Raw genomic sequence first — 6,628 nt, forward strand, 5'->3', positions numbered from 1 at the left:
AATTAAGAAGTGACGCCGAAGACATGCCCCGGCTGGCCCCGAAGGTAACGCATAGCATCTCGACACCAAAAAAACACCAATTTTGGAAGCATTAACCTCACACCGGCCACCCGAACCATCAACAAAACCCATTGTAAATGCCCCCATCACCACTCTTCTCTAATAACTAGCCAATGGCTAGTGGATTGTAAAAAAACTCCCCACCCCGCTTTTGTCTCCCTTCTCTCTATCTCTACCTTCTCCCCCTCTCTATTTCTCTTACTAGAGAGACATCTAGACTCTCTACAGTGACCAATGGATATTTGCAAGGACCATTAGGTAAGGACCACCTCTCACGCCTATATAAAGAGGCCTCCACTAAGCACAAGGGGGTAAGAACACATTAGAGGCAACACCTAGGCTCCATGCACTCTACATTCCATGCACCACTAAGCACCTAATGCACCTCCCAAGCTAGGAAGCTCATGGTGTTATGCTTGTTGCAAGCATGGGCATTTTAGTATCGGCAAACATCACCACCACCACCAATCTCCACCCACACCATGGTTGATTTACTACTCATGACCACCCCATGCACATAAGGCACTCACTATCACCCCGCAAAAGGCAACATGAGCACGCTAGGATTGAATGCACCGACATCGTGCTACCCCGGGCCACTCTCGATGCTAGTGATTGACGTCACCGGTGCCTGCATTGTCATGATGTTTCCCTCAACTAACCTCCCACTAATGTTCTAACCCCGCTAATTGAAAAGTTCACCATGCACCATATGGTGCTCGCATTCTATCATTGTCTTGATGTTTCCCTCAACTAACCTCCCGCTAATGTGTTAACCCCGCTAACTAAAAAGTTCGCCATGCACCATATGGAGCTCGCACCATTCTCTCTTCTCCTTAGCTTTGTTTTCCCCATATCCATGGGATGATTCTTCCCTTGTATATCACATTTCTTGTGCTTCATCACGTGCGCCATCACCAGTCAGTCATGCTCCATTCTGACCTTTTCACATACCTCTCTCGTACACACACTCCTGACTGATGACTAGGCATTTTCTATACCTGGACATTTGCTACATCATCATTCTATAATGATTACCTAGATGGCATCTCCTTCCTGCCACTCTAGGTCATCTATGTCGACGTCCTAGCCGCACTTATGCTAGGTGGTGCCCCTTATAATTATAGGACAACTCCTACTTTGAGATCATGCTTGCGAATGTTCAGGCTATGTGTGGTGTAGAGGCCACCCCATCTGGCATGTCATTTCCAACTATTATTTTCTTGGCGCCCCCATGGAGGATCCTTTCATGAAGCCGTTCAGTTTACAAGACTGAAAACCCTAAACTTCGCTGGATGGATGAATGGTTAGCAGGGTTTGCTAACTGGACAACAGAAGAAGAAGAGCTCCAAGCACAACTAGACAAACTTTTCATCTCCATCGAGGCTCAAGTGCTAGGCGCAATGGTGATAGATTTGCAGTGGGAAAGACAACCAGCACGTCAGACTTGGTGGATATACATAGGCCGTGTGCCATGGAGAAGAAGGAGGAAGTCAAGACCATGTCCGCAACCTACGACCAACCCGTAACAACAAGATGGAGGGAGCTCTGCACAATAGAGATTCAACACTATTCTACTTCAAGAATCGGGTAACTCAAGTCACCGAGGTAATATCACAGTCAGTGTCCAAGTCGCACCTGATGCTGTAGCATAGATAACGGAAGCACATCCTCACGCTCTCACTATAGAGACTAGGGATCTACTAAGCATGTTTCAGGAAAGGACACCACCCTCTCCTACAAGTTTGGACAGTGACTAAGCACCTCTAAGATTCACATGAATCAATACAACCTACCTCAGGGCAGATCGCACATTCCGATATGGGTGCGTTCAATCAAGGTAATGCTGGATTGAAAGGCTCACTACCAGCACGTCATTGACACCACGCTAGGTGGGGAGCACTTTTTTGAGTTTCTGGCATCAGATCAATCATTTTTCCTACCTTTGGTACAAGGCAATGTACCGTTTGAGATTTTAATCTATGTTCTAGTGACGGGAGCAAAGCGAGCCCCGAACCCCGACGGCCTCTAAAACACCGGGGACCGAATGGCGCGCCTCGAGCCTGTCATGGTAAAGCAAACAGAGGGCACCACCTAGCTTCAGCGGCTAGGACACAAACAACACACCACCATAACAAAGTTTTCATCCAAGAGAGATGGATGCTTGGGAGTAATGATGAAAAGGAAAGGGAATGAGATCAAGTGAGAGAGAGAGAGAGAGAGAGAGTGAGGGAGGGGGTATAGCGGCTTAGTACTTAGGCATCACAAAAGGATGGCGAATCCGCACACCCTTCACACATACACAAGCTCACTCCAAAACACAAGACTAGGTGGCGATTCCGCACACCTCACATGGGCAAAACATTGCAAGGAAACATACTCACAAAACCTCAAGCTTTATTTAGAGAATTAGGCGATGAAATGGGGAGCATAGGGTAGGGGAATGAGAAGGGAGAGAGTGGTAGAGCACATGGCGGATAGGTGGGAGTTGATGGCGAAGACTCGCACGAGGATTATGGCCATCATCCTTCATTTAGTTGCCCTTCATCTTCCATAGCCAAGGGTGTAGAGGTCATGCTCAAGACAAGCATGGTGATTGCGGTGATGGTGATGGTGTGGGTGTGTGTGTGTGCACTAGGCACACACAGTGCATAGTGTGTTCTTTGGTGATGTTGTGTGTTTTTGTGTGATGGTGACCCCTCTTTATATAGGGGAGGAGGGGGGGGGAGAAATTCTAGAATTTAGAAATGAAGAAATCATTATCTACATAGGCCATGTGACTGTGGGCCCCACTTGTCTGGCTGTGTGTATATGTTCCAGAACAGCAGTCTCATGAGAGAGAGACTAAGAGAGAGAGATGGGTTGATGAAAAAAAGTGAGAGGTGACATGGAGAATAAAGTAATTACAAGAGGGGAAAGAGAGGAGTGTGTTCAGAGGTGAATCTGTGTGCAGATGTGTGTGAACACAAGAAAAATCAGGTAACCACCGGGTGGGGATGGGTCTGTGGGTACCTTTTTTAGTGAAACTGAGTGTGTGTGAGTGTGGGGGAGGTTATTTAGCTACAAGACAAGAGACATGGCGCCCTTTAGAGAGAGGGGGGGGTATTTGGGTCATGGGATATGATAGGAGAGAGAAAGGGGGGGTGGGGTATACTATTTTGGAAGATAGGGTAAGTTGCATGTGAGTTAGAATGCATTATTGGTGAGTTATAATGCATTATTGGTGAGAGGTGGGGTAGCTTGAGGGGAGAGAGAAAGGAGAAAGGACAAGGGGAAGAGAGAGGGGGTTGACCTTTTGAGTGGAGGAGAGGAAAAGGGACACCCGGCGGGGCAACAGTGAAGAAAAAGGAGGCAAGGTGGGGATGGGCTACCCCGCAGGCATGAGGTGGCCTATTTTACCTTTCTTGTATATTTACATAATCATACTTTATTTTTTTCTTACTTTTTCCAATGCCTTTTATCACTCCCTCCCTAAGAGGGGGTTTTCATGGGGTGGGGACGAGAGAAGAGGGGTATGAGAGCTTGGCTTGTGAAAATCCCCCATCATTAGCCCTCCCCTTTTGGCTAGAGGCATTCATGTCTCTAGCTCATCTGTTTGATCATTATCGTCGGAGGTGGCGGCTGATGGTGTGTCCTCATCTGGAATGTCAATTGGTGGAGCCTGGTCAAATCGAAGAAAATAAGGTTTAAGTCGCCAACCATTTACCCTGGTTTTATGAATTTTTCCATCAGCCTCCATAAGCTGGTAGCTTCCATTGGCATACTTTTTCCTGACGATGAAAGGACCTTCCCATCGGAGTAGGAGTTTCTTATCCTTGCGCGTGTTGAAGCGATTGTCGTAGTGGAGCACCAACATTCCTTTCTTCAATTCTTTTTTCCGAAGATGCTCGTTAAAGCTAAGCCGTCTATGCTCTGCTTGTGATGCATAATAATTTATTGCTTCTTCTCTGTCCAGCTGCAGTCTTTCCAAGTTGATGATGTGATCTCTCAAATGCATGTTGGGCTGTTTAAGCTGGCTTGCAATTACTCTGAGACTTTGTAGTTGCACTTCAATGGGCAAGATTGCTTCCTTACCAAATACTAGATGATACGGTGTGAATCCCAAGGATGTACGAAATGAAGTTCTGTAGGCCCATAAAGCTGGTAGTAGATACTTATCCCAGTCTCCAGGATGATTGTTTACCTGCTTGGTAATAATTTTAGAAACCATTCCATTTACCTTTTCAACTAGGCCATTACATTGAGGGTAATATGGTGAAGAGTGCCTCCTTGTAATGCCCAGTTTCTGCATTAATTCTCCTACCAGGTCTGCTCTGAAAAGTGGCCCTCTATCAGAGATGATCTCTAAAGGTGTGCCAAACCTACAGCATATGTGCTCGTAGATAAATTTAGCTACCTCTACCGCTGTGATTCTAGTGGTGGTTGTAGCCTCTGCCCATCTAGTCATGTAGTCGACCCCCATAATAATGTAGAATTTTCCTGAGTTGGCCCTAGGTAATGGCCCAATGGCATCGATACCCCATTTTTCAAATGGGCCATATGAGAGAATAGGTGTCTGTGGTTCAGGCATAAGTGACCTAGTGCCGGCCTTTTGACACAACTTACATGTTTTGTACCAGTGGTGTACATCACGGTTGAGGCTAGGCCATATGAAGCCTGCCTGCAAGATTTTCCTACTTGTTATGTCTAGGGCAAAGTGACCACCACAAACCCCGTCATGATAGCTAGCAATTACTCCCGTGATTTCCTGAGAGAGAGGGACCTTCCTAAGTATTTAGTCCTTACCCTTACAGTACAAACCATCATTGATGAGTCGATACCTTGTGGCCTTCCGCGTCAGCCATTGCTTCTGTCCCTTTGTTAAATCTGATGGGCATTCCCCTGTTTCCAAAAAATGCATGATGTCAGGCAAGGCATCACTTCCTTGAAATAGAGGGAGCTTTAGTTTTATTGCTCCAACCACCACTTCCTGTAGTCTTTCACTTGCTAGGGCATCTGCTTCTTGGTTTTGAGCCCTTGGGATATGGTGTATTTGAACTTCTTCAAACTTACCCAACAAGGTTTTTACACCACTTAAGTGAGTCCTTAAACTAGGATTCTTGCATGTCCATGCTCCATTTACTTGCCTTACCAGAAGTAGAGCATCCCCAAATACATTAAGGCGTTGTACACCTTGCGAGACGCACCATTGTAGACCCTTGGTTAGTGCTGCATACTCAGCTTCATTGTTAGAATGTGAATCTAACAATTGGCCCAACAAAAATACCTTTGTCCCTTTGTCATCAAAGACCACTATGCCTGCAGCTGCTTTGTCGGACGCTCGCTTGTAGGCTCCATCAAAGTAGAGAGAGTATGCTCCTTCTACCATCGGTGGTACTGGAGGTAATTGGACTTCTCATTCCTTAGATTGCTTCTCCTTCCTTTCAAAGACTTGGTAGGTCATGAGTCCCCCCAAACTTGCCCTTGTCGTGCTTTCTACATGTACCGTGTAGTCAAACTCTTGCAGACGAACTAGCCATTTAGTAATTCTAGCAGACACATCCATGTGTTGTACAACATAGGGAAATATTTCATCCGTGGTTAGAATCACAAATTTCTTAGGCAGCAAATATGACCTAAACTTTGTAGTTGCAAATCTAAGAGCTAGGACTAAGTGTTCCACATGGGTGAAACCTTTCTCTCCTGCTGTCATCATTCGACTAGAGAAGTAGATTGGCCTCATGAAAGATGTCGTCGTATCTTTTTGGAGTAGCACAGCCCCTAATGAGTCATCACCAACACTTGAGGTGACATAGAATTTTTCATCCCACTTAGGTGGTGAGATAGTTGGCAGAGTGGCTAAGACCTCCTTTACCTTGTTGTAGTGATGTTCGCTTTCCTCGTTCCAAGTGAAAGTTGATCTTTGAGTGAGTTGTTGCAGTGGTAGAACAAGTTGTGATAGTAGATGTATGAATCTACTTAAGTACCTCACCTTCTGTAGAAAAGAGACCAGTTGATGTGCGGTCGTTGGTGAAGGTAGGGCTATGAGTGCGGACACCTTACTTGGGTCGGCGTTGATACCTTTTGCTGAAATTTCATGGCCTAGTAGAATGACTTTACTCTCCCCAATGTGGCATTTATCCACATTTAATTGCCCACCTAGGCTCTGCAACCTGGCCAAACCTTCAGTTACCTTTTCTAAATGTGAAATACGGGAGCTATATATACAAAAATCATCAATGAACACTCTAATGGATGTTCCAAAGAACGGTTGAAAAACATATGTGACATATCTTTGGAATGTGGCAGGTGCATTTGTGAGACCAGATGGCATAAACCTGTATGCAAAACAACCCCATGGCGTGATAAAAGTGGTTTTTAGCTGATCTTCCAAGGCTATGCATATTTGAAAGTATCCAAAATAACCATCACAGACGGTATAGCATTCAAAACCCGCTACTTCATTCAGAATTTCATCCAAGAAAGGGAGAGGAAAGTGGTCTCTCTTTGTAGCTGCATTTAGTGGTTTGTAGTCAACACAGACCCTCCACTTACCATTCTTTTTAAGCGTCACCACTACGGGTGACAC

Source organism: Adiantum capillus-veneris, chromosome 10, assembly GCF_014529385.1.
Source record: "Adiantum capillus-veneris isolate H3 chromosome 10, ASM1452938v2, whole genome shotgun sequence".
In the NCBI taxonomy this organism is placed as follows: Eukaryota; Viridiplantae; Streptophyta; class Polypodiopsida; order Polypodiales; family Pteridaceae; genus Adiantum; species Adiantum capillus-veneris.